The following is a 21,899-nucleotide window of genomic DNA, read 5'->3' on the forward strand; positions in this document are numbered from 1 at the left end:
CAGTAGAGTGATCCTTTAACATCAAAACCCCAATCATATCCCTATTGAACTATGTGATTGATCCTATGTTTTTCTTCTATATTTCTGTTCCCATAGTTCAGAAAGAGCAAATTTTAACAGCAAACCAGCATTTGAATACAAAGAAAGGCAAAAGATAGCATCTGCTTTCAAAGAACTTACAGTCTAGAGTCAACATATAGACAACTATGAACAAATGACAGACAGGATAAAAGGGAAATAATCAAGAAGTCACTAGCATCAAGGGGGACCAGAAAAGACTTACTACAGGAAAGTAGGGCTTTAGATTTGAAGGAAGCCTGAGATAAGGAGGGAGAGTTCCAGGCCTGGTGGGCTGCCAGAAGACTGTTAAGGTAGGAAGGATTACAGAAGGCTTTAAAAGCTAAACAAAGGATTTTATATTTGATCATAGGCACAACATGGTGCCACTAGAGCTGGTTGAGCAGAGAGATGACAACATCAGACTTGTGCTTTAGTTAGATCCATCTGATGGCTGAATAAAATATGGACTAGAATGATGGAAGATGAAGCAAGAAGATTAACCAACAAACTATTCCCAACAGTACAGGCCTGGGGCAATGAGAACACATACCAGAGTGGTGGCAGTGTCAAGAGGAGAGAGATGGGAGTATCATGGAGTGGTAGAAATGACAGGATTTAGATATGGGCATCAAGAGGAAAGAATAGAAAATAAAAGCCCAGGCTGCAAGCCAAGATGGCTGAGAAGATGGTGGTATTCTCTACAATAAAAGGATAGTAAGAAAAAAAGAAATTAGACTGGGAGAGATTTAAAATTAGTGAATGAGGGGGCAATCTGCTAGAGAAGATGGGATGGGATGAGATCGCTTATGCATGTAGAGGAGTTTACCTCAGCAAGGAGAAGGATCACCTCAAGATGTTAGCCAAGGGTGAAAGAAAAAGTAGTGAAAATCATCTGGAGTAAAGTGAGATGGAAAAGGGTAGGTAACAGAGGGAGCTCTCAAGGCATGGCTTCTAAACTATGAACTATCAACTGGGGGAGAAGAGAAAGGAAACCATGGGCAGTTTGAGAAGGGATGAAAAGGTTTGGAAAAACTGATATTAAATATTGAGAAAAGGCTGCCCTTCTACAGTGAGGGCCCAGTTGAAATTCTGTAACATAAATGTGTAGTGGATTGAATCAATACAGTTTCATGATTTTCTCCATCATTCAGAAGCATGTAAGAATGAAGGCAGGGAATGATGGGAATAATTTAAGGCTGGAGTTTGAAAGAAGATCTTCCATAAGATACAGGGGAAGGGAAATCACCAGAAGATGATAGTGTAAAATTGAACTGGTTCACCAAAGGATCAGAACTGGGATGGGAACAATGCAGGGTTGACAGTCTGGGAAACTGAGGGCTATGCAACTGGAGGTCCGGTGAGGATAAAGAACCTTAGATCTGTTGGTGAGTTAGGGGAATGTCTACCCCAAGCACATGCAAACTTCCCCCGGGGATATATGTGAATAAGAACAATTTGTTTTAATGGCCATGACGGTGGCTGAAGCAAGTGCTAAGAAGTGCCTGGTCAGACATAGAAGATTCCCAGGTGATCCACCACATCCCAGGTTATTGCCAGTCACCCTGACTTTTGTCCTGCCACTGGGCTTCAATGACTGGCACAGAGAGCCTGATGACTTTATAAACCTCTGCCTCACTTAAATCCAATTTACCAGTAGGTCAAGGCTTTATCCCGTGATGTCACTGGTCCTCTTAGAAAATGAAGGACAAACAACAGCTTTAAGCTTTAATACCTTAAGTGTTATTAAAACTATTATTAAACATTAAAGCCATTAATAATAGTTATAATAAGATTTCAGTTGCACTAAGATTCTTGGAACACCACGGAGATCTGGAGGTTATGTATGTTAAGATAACAGAATCCACAGAGACCTAATGAAGCCAGAGAACATGTAGAATTAGGAAGGCTCAGGGCAGAGCCTGAATCAGAGAGCCTACATGCCTTTCCTGTTCCTCCAAAGACTAGTAAGTACTATCTTTCTCTCCATGGTTACCTTGTACATATTTTGCATATATCTACACGTACATATATATTTGTATATGTATGTGTGAGGCGCTATGCAGGGCATTAATCATGAATACAATAAAAATATAAAATATGGCAACTTGCAAGGAGTATACAATCTTTAATTATTTGCCTTTAAAATTTTTTTTGCATCTTTTGAAAGAAGAATTTAACTCTAGAATTAATACAGATTTAAATGCAGCTATCTTCTTTATAAGCTCTTTGGCTTTATCCAGATAGGATGACCATAGCAATGATGTCATAATAAATGTCTCAGAATTAAGTTTTAAATTTCTGAAATTACTTGTTTTGGTGCCACCTGTCCAAAAATGAGATTCCTGATGGACAGCTGGGATTACCACCAACTAGACACAATTATTACGTTTAATGGGATCAGACTAAGAAATTAAGTTTAAAAACTGTCTTTTAAAAGAACTCAATTAAAGGGAGAAGCTGGGTGGCTCAGTGGATTGAGAGCCAGGCCTAGAGACGGGAAGGTCCTGGGTTCAAATCTGACCTCAGACACTTCCTAGCTGTGTGACCCTGGGCAAGTCACTTAAGCCCCATTGACTAGCCCTTACCAGTTTTCTGCCAATATACCATATTAACTAGGTTTAAGGTAAGGGTTTAAAAAAACAAAACAACAACTAAAGTGCTTTTAAAAATAGTTTCCTTCTTTTAAAAAAACAAAACCCTTCTTCCATGTTTGGTTAGGTCCTTGACAAAATGCAGAGATACTGATTTAATACTCCAAAAAACCCATTTACTGTTTATGGTTTTTAATTCGAAAAGTACTTGCAAATGTTAGGTAATATCGCTATTGCTATTAGTAATCTTTTACGGACAACAATAACTATAAGCATACACATTTGTTATGGGAGGAGCACATTTGAAACCATCATTTCTTGCCTGGGTGGGGAAAAACTATATGTGCTTGAAGTTTTAGACTATCACAGCAACACAAATATCTAAATTAAATATTATTTACCAATATATATTATGCATACTAATATGTACATATTATTACTATTCATCAAAATATAAAACCAAGATTTTAAAAAAACAACCCATTTCTGGAATTGAATTATTTTTCTTCCCATTTTTCTATGAAAAATGACACCGGCTTTTTACTAAATATAATTACTATACTAATAATTCTTGTCTCCCAAAGGAAAACACGAATATAATGGGTTGCTGGAGGATTTTTTAAAACTCTACTGAAGGGAAAGAAGAGGTCATTTAGGATGGACATTTAAAAGCAAGAAGGGTTAATTTGACTTGAAGTATGAGTATGTAATAAGGGATTATTTAACATTTAATATTTAATAAAAAAATAGCTGTCTATGGTATGCATATGTATTTGATAACCATCTAATTTAAATAGGGTAGTATTTTGTTTTTTCTTGCGTATCTTCTTCAGTGTCACTATCTCTTTGTCACTTTAATTCATCAATCATTTTTACTTGATTCTAGAATCATAATGTTTTGCTATTATTAACTTCAAGAGAAACAATATGCTCTTTTTCTCTGTCCAAAAAGGTAAATAATCATTAACTTACAGCATAATATGTGAATTTAGTGTAATTAGTATATTGCTTTTTAAAACTCTGATCACATACTCATACCCTTTGAAGCTCAAAGGGAAGGGGGATAGCTTATAATGCAAATCTCTCAATCTTAAAAGAAGTGTCCTAAAATGTATGTTCTAAAATTTTCCATATACAATTAAATGCTCTTTTTAAAAGAAAGTAGCTCAATTTGAATATGTGATCCAACACAACTGAAATTATTTATCAATATTATGAAATGTTATATACATAAAAACGCTGAATACATGAACAGAACTGAGACAGTCAAAAGCTTGAGATTTCTTTTTCCAGCCTAACAAAGGAAACCACTCAACATTTCTCTGGAATAAAGAACCTCTGAAAATCAGCAGGAGAATTGCCCCCAAGAATTACTAGCAAAAATAGCAAAGTTCACTTCCCAGATCTACACTTCATTTCTGAAATTATTCCTTGTTTGTTGTGATGAGGAAAAGAAAAGATATCACAGAATTGGAGAGGAGTAAATATTATTTCAACCTCTCCACTCCCCCAAAAAAGGCAGGGAGGAAGAAAGTCTAACAAAGTGAGTCCAAATTAATTTACTTCTTGGCAAAATTCTAGAATACATTAATAAAGAAATAATTCATTGAACACTAAAAAAGGAAACAATAAGCACAAAGACCCAGTACAGCTTCATAAGGGACATCCCAGAACAAAATCATCATAAGAAAACCTTATTTCCTTTTTTTTGGATACAGTTACTGGACCAGTAGTATTAGATCAGTGAAGGTGCTAAAGAAACAGTTTACAAAGATTTAGCAAAGAATATGACTAAATCTCTTCTACAAGATGGTCAGAAATCTGGGTTTCATGATACCAGAAATAGCTGAACACTCAGACCCAAAGAGCAGTCAGTAAATCATTCAATATCAGTTTGGAAGGAGGCCTCTAGTGAAGTAGCCCTGGAATATACTTGGTCCCGTGCTCTTTAATACTTTTATAAGTGATCTGGATAAAGGCATATAAGGCATACATCAAATGTGTAGACACTCTACCCACCACAACAAAAACAATACTAAAAGCAAGCCAGGCGGATTTATCATAATGGCCAATCTCAGTACCAACTGGACAATGTTTGAAGCAAGTTTCCCTTGGCAGCCGAGAGTTGTCAGATGCTCCAGCACTTGGTTGTTGTTGGGGCAGGGAGGAGTAGAATGACGAGATTCAGGTGTAACTCAAGTAAAACAGGTTTTATTCAGACTTGGGCTGCTTGGCCCCAGAGGGTGGAGCAATCTGTGCTGGGTCATGGAGGTCAGTTTAGGCCTGACAGAAGGAAACAATTAGGCCTGTTCAAGCTGGCCAGGAGAGTCATGATTCCTCCTAACTTATCTCTCTGAGAGAGGTGAGAGGACTTCTTGTCCCAGATTGTGTGACGATAAAGTCGAATCTTTCCAGGTACTGTTCCGGCAGGAAAATTCCTGCTAAGGTGAAGGGCAGACTATATAGCCTAGAGGGCTTCTGAGGTCCCTTCCCACTCAGGTCTTGACTGTTCTTTCAAATACTCCTGGTTCTCCTGACTCCTCTGGGGATGGAGAGTGCTCCAGTGCATCTTGTTTGTTGATAGACCAAGTAAAAGGGGAAGAGGCAGTGGTTAAGAGCACTGGGCCTGGAATCGGGAAGATCTGAGTTTAAATCCGGCCTCAGACGCTTCCTAGCTGTGTGACACTGGGCAATCACTTAACTGTTCACCTAGAAATCAGCCAAGGTGGCTAAATGGAGATAGTGCTGGGACTGGAATCAGGAAAATCTGAGTTCAAATCAGGCTTCAGATACTTCCTAGCTGTGTGACCCTGGGCAAGTCACAAAAGGATCCAAGAGATTCACTGGAGAAGGAAATAGCAAACACTCCAGTATCTTTGCCAAGAAAACCTCATGGAAAGCTATGGTCCATGGGTCAGGAAGAATCAGACACAGCTAAACAACAAAGTAAAGGGGGAATGGGATTAAAGGTAGAATAGTCCCAATCTATTTTTAAAAAACCCTTACCTTCTGTCTTATAATCAATATGGAGTATCAGCCCCAAGGCAGAAGAGCAGTATGGGCTATCTAATGGGGATTAATGACTTGTCCAGAGTCACCCAGCTAGGAAGTATCTGAGGTCAGATTTAAACCTGGATCGCCTAATCTTCATGCCCCAAATTATTTTAAAAGTTAATTCTCCCTATCGCTTAAAGATTCATTTGGGCTAATAAGTGCCTCCTCAAAATACAAATGAACTCCAGGAGGGTTATGCCTAATTCATATCTTTATGTAAGTTTTTATTAGTAAAAGCTATCAATTCCATAAAAGCTCCTTGAAAGCTGGTACTGTTTTTTTCATCTTTGCATCTTCAGTACTAGTACAGCAGCCTGGTGAATAAACTATTTGTTGAACTAGAAAAATGAAATTTTGGATTTAAAATCTTTTAGAAGTTGGGATGGAGCATTTGAAAAACTTAACATCCAGGAAGACTCTGTATGTATGAAGGGGAGACAGAAAAGGCAGCAAGCTCCAGGATAACAAAGACACATTCCTGTCTGAGCTGCCAGGATGCCACTGATGTCAGGGAAGATTTCAAAACTAGCTCACAAGGTTACAGAACTCTGTTTCTCCTAGTTTCTCTAGTCCTTGTCAGTCTAGTTTGTGCAATTCAGCTCAGTGTTTTTGTTCACTCCAGAGATGAAGGAAATAAAAAGGGAATGTACTCAGAATTCTCACCTTATTTAATCAATCAATCAAGAAGCATTTTTTTAGAGCCTAGCATGTACCAGGCCCTGTACTAGGGACTTAAAGACAAAAATGGAACAATCTCTGACCTTAAGGGGCTCAGGAGAGGGGACAATAGATACAAATATAAATATATGTAAAAACAAATATCCAGTAATGGGGAGAGGGAGCAGGGAGCAGGAGGAGCTGGCATTTGATTTGAGCTTTGAAAGAAACTAGGAATTTTAATAAAAGGGGAGTGATGAAAGGGCATTCAAGGCATAGGACCAGCCTGCATAAAGGATCAAAGACAGGGGATGAAAAGTCTTATGTACAAAAAGGCCAGTTTAGCTAAACTTAGATTGTATGAGTGAATGAATGAAAAAAATATTTATATCTGCTTCTTGTGTGCCGAGCACCATGCGAAGTACTGGGGACAGAAACAGGAAGCTAGGTAGGACAATGATGAATTTGTTAATAATAACTGAGTTCAAATCACACTACAGATACTTCCTAGTTGTGTGACCCTGGGCAAGTCACTTAATCTATGCATCAATTTCCCTATATGTAAAATTCAGATACTTCACATGGTTGTTGTGAGGAACAAATAAGATATGTGTGAGGCATTTTGCAACTTTTAGGCACTCTATAACTTCTGGCTATTATCATTATTTAGAAAGTGAAAATTCTTCTCAAGAAGCTCACACTCTAAATAGAGGCATCAATACAGGTAAGGAAAGTTCAGCTAGAGGGTGGTCAGAAAAGACCTAAAAGTTCCATTGGTGCATCAGTGTGGGGTGGATGGCAAGGCCGGGGGTACAGCATCGTGTAGGGGTTTGGAAGGTGTAGTAGCAGCAGGTCGATTATGATGACTTCCTGCTCGTCTAAGCAGTCTGAGCAACCACTGGAAAGAGCTGAGAGGGCCTATGGTAGGAAAAGGGAAGGACCCAGCAGAAAAGCTGGAAAAGAAAGTGCCTCTCTATACTTGCAGGGCCTGGAGAAAGTCTAGGCAGACTGTGCAGAAGATGGGGGAGAGGAAGGAAAGCTCCCCACATCCTCAGGGATGACATATGGAAGGTCTAGGGCAAGTGGGGAAGAGGGGTGCGCCAAGAGAGCAAAAGTCAATCTTGATTCTAAAGGGAGTCAGTGAAGTTTACAGAGGAAGGGACTGGGGAGATTAGAACTCTGCTTCACAATAACCCTTTGGTAGTTGCTGGCAGATGAATTAGGAAAGGGAGCTACTCCAAGAAGAGCTCCATTCAGAGGCTGTTCAGCAATGGTCAATTGAAAGATGAGGAGATGGTTCTGTGAGTGGAGAATGGAAGGATGGTCATCAAGTGCAAACCAGATCCCCCTCACCCCCAGGCAAAGAGAGTTTCCATTCTAATGTCCCAAACAGGAATTCAGGCAGCCTGGGCCTCAGAAGGTGGTAGGCTGCTTTCTCTGAGTCAGTGGGCTACTCTCTGAGTTGATGGGCTGTTCTCTGTGCCGGTGGGCGGCTCTCTGTCAGTTTAGATGCAGTTTTCCTAGCCAAGATCACTAAACATGTCAGCGGCTTCCACACAATTTAATCTGCCTTCCACATGACAGCCCTTCACAAATTTGATAACAGCTGCTGATAACAACTCCCTCCAAGTTCTCTCTTTCTAGGCCAGACACCCCCATTTTCTTCCCTCAACTCTCCAAAGTCATGGGCTCAGGGGGTTCTTCAACCTAGTTGCCCTCCTGAGAGCCCCTCTCGCTTATCCACAGCATTCTTTTTTTTTAAACCTTTGTATTCTATATATTGATTCTAAGGCAGAAGAGTAGTACAGACTATGTAATAGTAAAGTAATTTACTCAAGGTCACACAGCCAGGAAGTGTCTGAGCCAAATTTGAACCTAGGACCTTCTCATCTCCAGGCCTGGCTCTCTCCCCACTGTACCACCTAGCTGCCCCCATATCAGTATCATTCTTAAATTGAGCAGATATATAAGCACTGTTGTGGAGATCATCTTTCTTTTTTGTTATTAGTACAGAATAACATATAAAGAATTTCCTTATCCATGAGAATTAGTTCCTAAAAATACTTTGTTATTACAAAAGACTCCACTAACAAATAAATCATTGTGACATTATACTTTCAGGGACAGAGAATGATAGAGGAAAAAAAGAGGCTGAGAGACCCTCCTGGTCAAAGATCTAGCTTTACTGTGAGTAGAAAAATCACAGGGCCAGAGGTCTATGTAGCAGTCCAGCCCATAGGTATTATGGAGAGACAAGGATTGTGAGTGAGCACATGGCCATCCTGCGCATGGCAATGGGCTCTATTCCCAGCGTGGCTGAGGTTAGGGCTCGAAACCTTGCTTCCTCCTGTCTCACTCACCTGAGGATAATAACCCCACCTTCACCTTGTCATAATTTGCAATTATCCAATGGCAATACACTAGGTAACTCATCCATATGTATTGAGGCATCATGTAACTTATCAATATGTATTGAGCTCATTTGTATATCAAAGAGAATAAAAGAACGGGACACAGCCAGCTCGGGCACTTGGAGGATGTCGACAGGTTTGCAAAGGAGCAACTTCTCCCCTTTCTCTCTCCTCTCTATCTTTCTCCCTGAGGCCTGGCCCTTCGGTCAGGCCTTCCTGTCTCTCTCTCTTTTCCAATGCTAATACCTAGCGTTATCTACCTCCTTTAGTTTCTAATCTCCTTTCCTACTGAGCTAGCATTATCCTCTGACCAGTGCAGTGTTAAATTGGGATCATTGGATGGGAATAACCTGAATAGTAAAGTCCAGTGGTCGGAGCAGGCTGTGGCTCCCGAATATCAATAATTGATTACTGACTCGTTTATTTACATCTCTAAAGCCGGCTCGTTCACGCCCTTCGTGGGATCCAAAACTTCTATCCTGTTTCTATTTTCCTTCCTTAAAACTTCTCGCGGGCCGGGAGGTTTTAGTCTACAGGTTTCACCCTAGTTCAGAATCTGAGATCTTGAACAGCAAAACACACACACTTATAGCTTCATGTCTGCCCCTAACCCTGCTCTTTTCCAAGAAATTCCCAACTCTTATGAGCTTTGGCCCTCAGAGGGTCCCAGCTCTCTCTCTAAGAGCTTTTGTTCTTCATGACCTTTAGGTGACCCTCTGGTCCCCATAGCCTCTTTTGTGAATTAAGTTTGCTATAAAATAGATTCACACACAGGATTAACATAGTAACTCCCTTATGATTGATATAACGCACTCTCTCATAACTCAGGTAATATCCTAGAACTACACTTTTAATCTGTTACTTTTATCTGGGACTAAATCCTAACTATGAACTACATGGTTACATCTTATAGTTCTAAGATTATAATTTGTTCACACTCCAAATATTGATTAAGCTATTATTGATTTTCTGATTAAATAGGACTATAAGATTTTAGAGTAGGAAGATAAAGTTCACAATTATCAAAAAAGAAATTTAGCATCAAATAACATGGTTCCTAAAAGAGCTGAAGATAAAAATAAAATAAACAAAAATTATGGCAAATTTACTACATAAGGGCAAATTTATGTGATTTATATATAAAGTGGATTAACCAACTGTTAAAATTAAAAAATTTCAATACAAATTATTAAAGACATGTTAAAGATGTTCATTTCCACTTGCTTAAGAAAGTTTGTATTTTTTCTTTGCATGTAAAAAATTTCCAAGAAATAATGTATTTCACAGACTTTAAATTACAACATCATGTAGTCAGACCATTATGAAGTTGGGAAGAAAGCAGTAAATCCAGATATTTTATAAAAACAGCTGAGCTGTACCAGTTACGATAATTTGAATGATACCAATGAACCATTGTATCCAAGCCAATTTGTTAAATGAATTTTAAAAACACACACACAGATATGTAATTCAGATAGTTTTCCTTTGCTTTCTTTCCGTTCAAATTCCCACAGAACTGGTATAAAATGAAACATTTCATGACATAATTATGCAATTGTGTCAGTCAGTATATAGTTATATCAATCCACAGTCAAGCTTTTCTTACCTACTTGTGATTTTCATACTAACAGTTCCCAAAGTTAAAGCAAATCATTCTAACACCCATAATCTGAATTTGAACAACATTTGAAACATATACATCTTTTTGCTTTTTAAAAGCAGAAATCTATAAAACTTACAGAAAGGAAAATAATTTCAAACTTGTCATTACTAGAAACATCTAAAGCTTACCTGTGCTCTACGGTTCCACGTGGATTTTCATTTTAGTGCAGCTCTGGGCTTTCACTGATATAGAGAACAACTGGTGAGGAAACTCATTCACCCAAAATAGATGGGTATTCCCTTTGCAATTCAGAATATTAAGAGAGCTGCCCAGCTGGGTAGCTCAGTGGATTGAGAGCCAGGCCTAGAGATGGGAGGTCCTAGGTTCAAATCTGGCCTCAGACACTTCCCAGCTGTGTGACCCTGGGCAAGTCACTTGACCCCCATTGCCTAGCCCTTACCACTCTTCTGCCTTGGAGCCAATACACAGTATTGATTCTAAGATGGAAGGTAAGGGTTTAAAAAAAAAAAAAGAGAGAGCTGCCCAGAGCACTGAGGGGTGAAGGGACTTGCCTAGGAAGTATGTGTGGGAAATGGGACTTGAACTCAGGTCCCTAGCCTAAAGGCAATGGGAAGCCTCTGGATTTGGTTGGGTTGAGGAGTCACATGATTTGCAATAAAATGATTTGGTAAAAGTATGGAGAATGTGAGGAATGGAGGGAAATTTGAGGCAAGACCACTAGTTAGAAGGCTGCTGCAACAATCTAGGCAAGAAGTATTAAGACCAGGACTAAGGTGCTAAGGTGAGAAGGAATCCAATGTGAGATGTGGAAATTCTAAAAACGCTAAGTTTTAATGAGTAACTAGCTATATGGAATAAAGAAGAGACAGTATTAAGTCCAGGATAATGCTGAAATTACAAACCTAGGGCAAAGGACGAATAGAGGGGCATATGACTAAAATAACAAAGTGTAGAAGAAGAGAGCATTTAGGAGAAAAGATGAAAAGTTCAATTTTAGATATGCTAAGTTTTTAAGCCATCTCCCCAAAGTCTAATAGGCAACAGGTGATCCAGGACTAAATCGCAAGTCAAAAAAAAAAGCCCTTATAGATATCAAAATATTCAGAGTATCCTAAGTGGTAGTAAAAAAGAACTGGAAAAAAATATGTCCATCAATTAAGGAAAGGCTAAATAAATCACTGTTTGTTCATGAACATCATTTTATGTTAGTGTACTGTATAAAATGATGCCTATGGAGAATTAAGAAGGATGAGAAATATATGAACTGATACAGAATGAAATAAACAGATCCAGGAAAACTAAGCAAAAGGAAAAAAAAAGGGAAACGGAACTGTGCAAATTAGTAGTGAAGGATCCTAGACCTGGAGAATGACAAAAAACATACTTCCAGAAAAAGAATATTGGAGTTAAGATGTGGATCAAAACATATTATCTTTCATATCAACATATTTATAGTTTTATTTGGGGGTTTTGGTTATGTTTGAGTGTGCTCTTACAACAATAACTAATATGGAAGTGTGTTTTGTATGACAATAAAATTTAAAAATGAAATAAAAGGTGGGGCTAGATAAAAATGGTCCCCCAAAAGTTGAAAAATATGGTGTTCTAGCAAAGAAAGAGGCCAAAGCACATTCCTGAAGCATCATGACTATACAACATGAATACTTTCTTCAAGAAAAGAAGTGGTTTGCACTGGATATGATTAGCAACAAATACAAAAAATTAAAACTGGTATTTTGCCAAATAGGAAACCAATTGTTACTGATATGCCTGTGTACATACCAGCAACTGTCAGATTAAAGATCAAAATCTGTACAAAGTTAAAGAATAAAATTTCGGAGGGAATTGCTCCAACCTGACCAACTTTAAATAGTTATTTTAAAAAAAGGGAAATAAATGGTGGAAAGACACAGATCCCAATTATGGCAATTTAATATAGAACTTTAGCCAGTGAAATACACTGAAATGAAACCAAGAGCAACCCCCCCCCCAAAAAAAAAAAACTATCTTAATAACTAACAAATAATTAGGTCTCCTTGGCAAGTGAAAAGACACAGAAGCCAAGGGCCAAGCCAAGTTTAGAATATCCTCCTCTGTCCAATCCTTCAGAACAAGATGGCAGAAGATTATGAACAATATGGCCTCAATGAACAGTAAGAACTTACAGAGAAAAATGAAAGATTAAAGAAAGTAAGGAAGAGCTCAGACTAAATAAAATCACTCAAAAGGCATTAAGGATAAAACTGTAAAGAAGATAACCAACCAAAGACAGAACATCTTCACAAAACTATGGAAACATCACATCCGAATGGGCTTACAGAAGAGAATTGAAGCTCCTTAAGTACAGGGACTGTTTCACTCATATCTTTGTATCCTCCCCAGTGCCTGGCATACAATATTTGTTGAATTAAACTGAAATGAAATAGCACTGAAAAGAGAACAATGATGGAGGAAAGTAGTTTGATTACACTAAAAATGCTCATATTGGATCAACTGTACACAAAGGAGATCCATGTGTTGGAGGCAAGGATAGTAAGGATTCATTTCTCAAATTATGTGAAAAGGAAGGTACTAAAGTCATAGGGAAAAGTCACATCTTATTATCTATGGAAGGCAACTGAGAGGTCAATAAACTACAAACCCATATGCCTGTTTTCCCACCTACAAAAATGTTTTCAAAGAATAATGTATGCATATATAAGACATCCCTGATGATGGTATTTGAAGGGAATAGTCAAATTTTTTAAAAGGAATATTTCATTGCAGATGAAGTGTTGATATCATCTTATAACAGAAATATGTAGAGAATTCGAGCTCCCACTATGTTTATTTTTTGCTGAATATATATATATATATATTTTTAATTCCATAAGGCAAAACATTTGTCTTAAATACTCTCCAACAACAAGATGTAGCTCATGCAAATGGCAAAATTATACAAGATTCTCTAAAGGACAGAACAGAGATAACTTTATTACAGAATGCTCTGGTCACTAGGAATGTGTGATGGAGAAGCCAATAGAATTTTATTAATTCAAGGAAAACACCTTTAAAGTATAACAGATACTTGTTAACTCAAAGATCAAATGAGAAACACTGTTTCTAAGATATGGAAGGAGTACATACAAATAAAGTATGAAGGAGAAATACAAGAATGCAATTCAAATTCTGTTTCCTACTTCAAAAATAGATGTAACCACTTCTTAATTTTAGATATATTGGGGGGAAATTATCTTTATAAAAGTACTGAAGTACTGATTTGGGGGGAAATCTATTTTATTAGTTAACCTATGTGATATTAAATTTATATTACACGTAATTTTGTTTCAGAGGATGGGTTCTGCCATGTTAAAAACTAACCACATTAATAATTGAGTTCCATTGTATTAAAAATATTATTAGGAATATTATTTGTTCTGGAAGGGAGAATTTGAATGAATGATAAACTTAGACTGAAGCAATTACTACATGTAGTTTTATTTTGTAAGGATAAACTGGCTTTTTTAAAGAGATAACTTCCAAATCTGACTTCCGTTCTCTTCTTTCTTTTATTTACACTGTGACTAATTTGGAAGCGTTGTCTAAAACAAGGCAAATCGGCCAATTCTTGATTATATTTATTGAGGAACCTATCTGGATTGTAGTTTTCATTCCATTTTTCTTCTTTCCCTAACTTTTTGTTTCTTGTTAATATTACTTCCACCAGAGGGCAGACAAATGAAATAAGAGGTTAGGAAACAACACTGTTACTTTTAACTTCCTGAGAAGTTAAACAGCTTCCCCTTACACTCAATATTAAATGGTAGGCCAGACAGGATCCTTTGGAACCTGCTTTTGTTGCTACTGCAACTAAAGCAAATGTGCTACAATACAGCCACACCAGCCTTATGAGTAGACTAGGAAGCAAAACTGGAAAGGACCAAAAGTTTTTCCCAAAATATTTCCTCATCTGTCTACCACCAGACTCCCACATTCAATATTCCTTAAGTCCTACTCTTATTTGAGGGCTATTAATCCATTATAACAAATTTTTAAAAATATATTAAGATCTTTTAAGGAAATAAGTTCTGATTTTCTAAGCCATCACCAAGCAAAGTCTCTAAGGTGGTAAGAAACACAAGAGAAGCATATTTGGGAAAAAAAAAATGTCAAAGTATGGTAAGAGCTCTGAGTTAGGAAGATTTTATAAGCAAGTATTAGGACCTTTGCAAAATATGCTGGACAGAAAAATGGGACTCATTAAAAACAAACCTCACCATTTTGCTCAGGCCTAACTCAATAGCTGCTCAGAACTGGACAAATTGCTACTGTATGGATAGATAGTAAAACAGGGTCAGACAAAAAAGAAACAGTTTTAGAGAACTTTATGAAGAATGTAATTTTAAAATGTTTAATTTGTCAAGCAGCAAGCCAAAGTGATGAAGCCTGGAACAATAATGGATGCAGCCATGGATTAAGGAGCAGTCTTTATTCCACATACTCTGAAGTAAGCATTGTTGGCCTGTTCAGTTCCCAGCACAGACAAATACAAGGCCAGAAGCAGTCTCCCTGTTGGCAATTTTTGGATGCCTAATGACAGAAAGATATTTCTGTACTATCCATGCTATTTCTCCTATTAACAGAAACAGATTGCTTTTCTTTCCTTTCAAATAGTAATGGCAATAAATAAGGTTTTTTATACAAGGTGAGGGAGGCAACATAAAGAACACAACTGGAAGGTCCAGATCCAAAAAATGGGGTTCTGGTGCCAACACTGCCATTAAACTAGGGCAAACCTTGATAAGTCCCTTCACCTCACTGTCCCTATTTTTTTAATCAACAAGTGAGGGGACTGGATTATATATCCTATAAATTTTCTTTTCACTCTAAACTTTGATGATAATTTGATACCATCAAGAAACAGAGCAGTTTGTGAACCTGAACAACAGTTTGTATATGGTCACTGTTCTTAGCTTACTTATCATCACTGCCATGACCAAAGAGAATTAGATTGTAGGCACAGTTCTGCCTTTTGGTTTAAGCAATAGTTTTTCTTTTAATTAGGAAATTCTAAATCTGAGAAGTTTGGCAACAGACTCTATCAGCCATAACTACTTACTCTGTACTACAATAATGTTACCGTTTTATTTTTACAAACTAATTTAGCCATAGAACACTTTGGGACTTGAATGAAGTCTGTACATGTTGTCTGGGGGGATGAGGGAACAAGGTCTAAGGATATGTAATACTATCTAGGATATAAAAGAATAAGAGAGTTGGAAAATTCTGGCACAAGAAAGTGCAAATTAAGCCCAGTTTCCATTACAATAACAAAAAATAAAACTGTCATAAGTAATTTTAATAAAGTTAATATTTAATTTTTAGAGGAAAAAACATTACTAGCATCAAAAATCTCCTAGAATTCCCATACACATCTTTTGGAAAACCAGAGTTCGATTGCTAGCATAAACATTATTAAAAAAAAAAAAGCAGGCGGTGTTCCATGGATATTTTCCATAAAAACTCAAGGTCAATGTTACTGAACCAATTTTAGTTAACTGCTCTCTTCCAAAATGAGAGTAGACACAATAGCGTTCTGATCTCTCTCTAAGAGATTTCATCAAGTAATCACATTTAGAATATAAAAACTGGTTAAGACTAAGGTAGAAACGTGTACCAATGTGCAACAGAAAATTCTGAGTATGAAGTCTTCCACTTATTACAAATAGAATCCTCAGAATTTACATATGCATGAATCAAAATTCAATAGTTCAACTACCATAAAAGATAGGTATTTTATTTAGCTCTAGACATTTATTTAACTATATAGGAACATTGTATATTTGTGCAATAGGTAAAATATTAGCCAATGTCTCATGAGGTTGAGTATCTTTTATGATAAGAAAATTAATCTCCACAGTTCAGAGAAAGAGAACTCCAGGGCTGAGCCATGATAATATGGGTTTGACTCTGGCCTTTCACACATCCTGAATGGATGACAAGCAAGTCACTTAACCTCTTAATGCCCCAGATGGTAAAGACTGCAGATCAGGTTCCCACCTGCATTTTCAGAGAAAGAACTAGGGTGCACTGATGAAATCACAAGTCAAAATCCCCTCTAAATAGGGGGAAGGGGGAAGACAGGCAATGTGCTAGTTACTGGGATACAAAGATGAAAATGGAGGAGTATCTGCCCCCCAAAAAGCTTATATTCACAATTTACATTGCCACATTTACAAAGAAAAACACTCACTACAATATTCCAGTATCCCATATCTGAATAACACAGCTATATTGAAGTCATACAGCAAGAAAATTCATTCTAGGCTCAACAGCAAAAGATTCTTACAGAAGCACACATCATTATCTCAATACAACTTGCACCATGCAAAAACAATGTAGCCAACAATTAGTCCAGTACAAATTTTATTTACTTTTTAATTGGTTCAAAAGCCTATTTTTAAAAAATACCCTGATGCAACACAAATTGACATCACATCCCAGTCATGGGGAAAAAGAATTAATTCTATAGATTTAAAAGGAAAAAGAGCTACCAAACATATCTATTAGTGGTCCTATTCATAAGCATTATCTTTGCATCTAAGTACTTACCCCAATTTTACAAACCTATATATTATTTTCAAAAAAGGTAACTGATGTAGAACATTAAAGTATAAATATTACTTTTATCATGATGGCTAAGTTTATGATTATTCTGAGCAGTAGGTAACAGTAGAAGTTTATAATACTTCTTTAAATTGATCTCCAAATGCACTGTACTAGAAGAAAAAAATACTTATGGAAAATTATTATTCTGATCTAAGTCTGAACAAAAGACCCAGTTAATTGACGAAAAGCAAAATTTCAAAAATCTAGTAGTGATGAGGAAAAGTGTCACCTAAAAAACCACAATTATGCAAGGCAGAATTTCTCCATTCTCGTTGGAATGAACAAAGCTGAACTCCCACACAGAAGTTATTTTTAAAACAAAATTTGAAATTATTGTTAAATTCTTGTCAAAGGGCTTAAAAGTACAGAGATTACATTTTGGAGTTGTACATAATTTTAAGTAGCAGGAAAATAGCCCCCAAAATATGTTTTCTCTACCAGTAGAAATTCTACCAGATCTGAAAGAAGTACAGTATCTGTCTCAATCGCAGTTCAGGAGACTGGGAGAACAGAATTGTTGGACTGACTAACAGAGAATCATGTACCGATTATCAATTGAGCCCTAAAGTATATCCAAATGCAAAGTCATCTCAGCGGAATGATGATTTAACTTACTACAAGGGATGGGAAAACCCCCACCCCTTTCTTCATTTATTTACTGGAAAAAAAAAAGGAAAAAAAAAACTGATCCATGTTGGCACTGGCTTGCCACTGCATTAGCATGAATAAAAACTTTTTTTCTTTCACAGTAAATCCAAATGTTTCTGAATAAGTGAAGAGCAAGTTTTAAGGCAGTGATGTATTCATTAGAGAGGTGGAAGAATATTCAGTCATAAAAAGAGAAAAAAGAAGGAAAATAAAACCTCTCCTTGGTAAACTTTCTCCACTTACCACCTTTTAAAATTTCCACAGAACTGTATTTATGTTCTTCTAGATCGGGGTTCTTACTTTTTGTGTCACAGACTCCTTAGGCTGTCTGGTGAAGCTTATAGACCACTTTTCAAAATAATTACTTAAATGCATGAAATAAAGCTCACAAAATTATAAAGGAAATCAATTATACTGAAGTACAGACATCAAAATACTATTTTTTAAAAGTCTATGGACCCAGGTTAAGAATTTATGGACAATATATATAAATTGCCATTTAAGAAATACTTTGATTCGATACCAAAGGCATCATTACTTCATCTAGAACTTAATGTTTCTTGAATTACACATGGGTTCTTTTATGTAACTTATAATGTCTTCTACCTTCTCCTATCTCCTTCTAAGTTTTGTTTTGAACAAATAAACATTACTTTAAAAGATTCAAGTACAGTCTAATGATAATTAAAGGGTACTGGTGCTAGATTGGTCTTTAAGGAAAGTTGGGTGGTCTGAAGGACACAAAGGAAGTAAACAGCACTCAAACTGAAGGGGTGCTTTACTATACATACATACACAAAGAGACACAAACAAACACACACAGACACACTCATTTTCCTAGACAATGGAGCCATTTGTAAAGCCAAAGCCCTAATCTACAGATAATATCCCTGAAGCAATAAATCAAAGATAAGATGGGAGATGGGGGAGAGGGCAACAGCAGGAGAGTAATGGAAAAATTTATGTCAGAAAATCTGAGTTTAAATACAAGTTCTATCTCTCTGATTCCCCCCCCCCAAACCTATGATGCTGTTTTACTCACATCAGGGTAGCAAAAGACAGGAAACAATGCAAAAACCCCAGTTCTAATCTCCAGATGCAGTTGAAGATTCCTTACAAACAAAATAGGAAGAAGTAAAATCAGAGAATCATAGGATTTAAAGGTAGAACAGAACTTAAGAGATCATGTAATCCAACCTTCTATTTGACAGATGAGGTAACTGAGACCCTGTGAGTAAAAATAACTGGTCCAAAGTCTCACAGCTAATGTGAGACAAAGCCTGGAATAGAACCCGGGATATTGTTCTTATTACTACACAACGGAGATGAATTGGATGCCTGTACCAATCCATTCAAATGCAAACTCCTAGAATCATAGATGTGAAAGGGGAAGGAACCTTAGACAACAACTCGTCCAACTGTTACTTCAAACATGGATAAGTAGAGGACTAGAAAGGTGCCAATTTCTTTGCAGGGGGGGAAGCATTAAGCTTGGAGGGTAGGAAGAAACAGCCATAAGGACATCTCCTGGGAGAGGAGGTAACCCAGCACACAGCAGGAAGGGCATTAGAGAAGGAAGAGGAGGTTTTAGTATAAAGCAAACTCCATTACAAGTCAACAGTATATGGTAGGGGGAAAAAAACCCCTAATGCAAACAGGCTTCATTGAAAGAATAGTGTCTATGAGCAGGGAGCTGATAACACTCCTACTGAACTCCACACACAGACCAGACAAACCAACCATATGTTCAGTTCTTGGCACCTCACTTTAGGACAGCCGCTGGTAAGCTGCAAAATGTCCAGAAAAAGACAACCAGAGCCTGGAGATCATGACAACTTTGTAGCATGAAGTGGACATGCTTAGCCTAAAGAAGACAATTCTGGAAGGGACATGATAAAAAGTTTTCAAATAAGGTTCAAATGGAGAAGATAGGACCCGGGATTAGAAGTAATGGGTAGAAAACGTAGAGAAGTGAAACAAGAAGCATTTATTGATGGTCTACGACCTTGGGCGCTAGGTAATAGGGTTTAAAAGAAAAACAATAGTCATCCATTCCACCCTCATGCCCCCTTTAGGAAACTTACTTTCTAATGGCTGAGACAACGAGGACAAAGCAGATTTAGACTTGCTGCAAGGAAAAAAGTTAGATTCCTCAAATGATCCCAGAGTGGATAGGTCTGTCCCTTTCCTAGAGGGTACCAGGCAAAAGGTGAAGAACCACTTGGATCTCTTGGAGGCAGGAGAAATGACTCTCATTAAGGCAGACCTCAGGGTAAGGCATCTTACCTTCTAGGACTTCTATTTCTTCATTTGTAAAATGAGGGGATTGGACCAAAAAACCTCTGAGACTCATAGGATCACTGATATATAGCCCAAAGGAACTAGAAGCCTGCTAGTTTCCCCTCCCCATTCCCTCATTTTACAGATGGGGAAACTGAGGCTTAGGGAAGCAAAGTGACTTGTCAAGTGTGACAGTCGGCTTAGAATTGAAGTCTTCTATTTCTAAGTGCTCTTTTAAATGATTCTATTGAATGGCTTCCGAAGGGAAGGGAATAAACATTTATTAAGCATCCACTATGTGCCAGGAGCCTTACAAATATGATCTCATTTGATCCTCACAATAACACTGCAAAGTAGGTGCTATTATCCCCAATTTGCAGCTGAAGAAACTGAGAAAGTCAGAGGTTAAGTGATCTGGTCACAAAGATAGTAAGTCTCTGAGGCTGGATTTGAACTCCAGGCTGACTCCAGATCTAGCCCTCCATTCATTCTTGCACCAACCACGAGAGTCCCTCTAGATCTAAATCTCTGATCCATCCCATGGCTCTTAGGGCTGGACTGGCTCCAAGGCCTCTAAAGGCCCTTCTTCTTCACAATCATAAAGTTGGGGAAATTGAAGATGGAATAGGAGGAGAAGGAAGAAGAAAAGGAAAGAGAGAAGAGGAGGAAGGGGAAGGGGAGAAAAAGGAGAAGGGGAGGGAGGGGAAAAAAGGAGAGGGAAGGACAGAAAAAGAAAGAGGGGGAGGAGTGAGGAATAAGGGGGAGGGGAAGAGAAACGAAGAAAAAGGAAAGGAATTAAGGAAGAATAGGAGGAATAAGAGGGAGGGGGGAAGGGGAGAATGAAGAAGCAAAATGGGAAGGGGAGAGGGGAGGACAATCTCAAGGAGGAAAAGGGGGAGCAGGAAGGGGAGCCGGTAGGGAAAGAGAGAAGGAAGAGGAGAGAAGTATAGGAAAAAGAAGAAAATGGGGAGAAAGGAGAGAGGAGAGGAAGACGAGAATGGGGAGGAAAGGGACGGAGGAGGGAAGGGAGGGGAGGAAGAAGGAAAGGGAGGAAGGAAGAGGAGATGGGGGAGGGAGGAAGGAGCGCAGGAAGGAGGAAGAGGAGGAGGAAGAAGAGAGGGAGGAACGGAGAAGCAGGATCAGCGGGCGGCTACTCGCCGAGCCACAGGCTCACCTGCCTGAAGGGCCTGGCGCGCGGTTCCCTGGCTCTTTCCCTGCTAGGCCGGGCTCGGGCTCGGGCTCCTCTAGCTGAGGCGGCGCGGGCTCGGGCGCTCGCGGTTCATAGCCCCGGGGCCGGAGGCCCGGACCGCCCAGCCACACCCAGAGCGGCGCGGCTGCCTCAGCAGCCGGGAGTGGGCTCCTCGCCTGAGCCGAGGATCCTCAGACGCCGACGCCGCTGCCGTTGCCCCAGAGCCTCCTCTTCGTTCTTCACTTTCGCCGCCGCAGCAACTATCACCGAGCCCCGCGCAGCTGCAGCTCCCGCTCCGGTTCCCGCAGCCGAGCCACCCTCAAGCAGCAAGCTAGGGAGGGAGTGGCCCGACGCCGCCGCGGGGGGCCGCGCAGGCACCTCCCTCTCCCCCCGCCTCTGCGCCGCAATGGTACGGCCCCCCAGCCAGGCCTCCGGCGGACCGACCCACTCTGACCTAAAAAGGGGGGAAGAAGGGGAAGAAGTACAGCGCAAGCGCGGGAGGCGGCTGCGGCCCGGCCGGCTTCCTATTTTCTCACTGAGGGCCAGAAGGGCGGGGAGGAGGGAGGGTCCTTCCCGGCCTCTGGTTTTCGCCGCTGCGGCAGAGTCTAATTCCTGGATTTTGGAGCGAGAGCTCTAAAGGCCTCGGGAGCCCTGCAGGTACCATCCTCTTCCAAGGCCATTGAGGAAAGGCGGAGTGTAAGCTCCCTGAGGTCAGACCCTTTGCACTTTTGTCCTGG

At 39.0% G+C, this 21,899-nt stretch overlaps 1 protein-coding gene across 4 annotated transcripts in view; it reads right to left on the minus strand.

The window, feature by feature from the left end:
• GNB4 (G protein subunit beta 4) overlaps positions 1-21,552 on the minus strand; it is a 48,458-nt gene extending 26,906 nt beyond the window's left edge. Inside the window, exons 1-2 of one of the 4 annotated variants that reach the window (XM_007501972.3) lie at positions 21,148-21,285; positions 10,565-10,618 (exon numbers count right to left, since the gene is read on the minus strand). The gene's annotated coding sequence lies outside the window, so the exon portion shown is untranslated. Of the gene's footprint in view, positions 1-10,564; positions 10,619-18,735; positions 18,801-21,147 lie in introns of those variants that run through there. The other 3 variants (XM_007501971.3, XM_056807063.1, XM_007501975.3) reach the window with 3 other exon arrangements.
• Positions 21,553-21,899: the final 347 nt, after the last annotated feature.

Source organism: Monodelphis domestica, chromosome 8 (assembly GCF_027887165.1).
Source record: "Monodelphis domestica isolate mMonDom1 chromosome 8, mMonDom1.pri, whole genome shotgun sequence".
NCBI lineage: Eukaryota > Metazoa > Chordata > Mammalia > Didelphimorphia > Didelphidae > Monodelphis > Monodelphis domestica.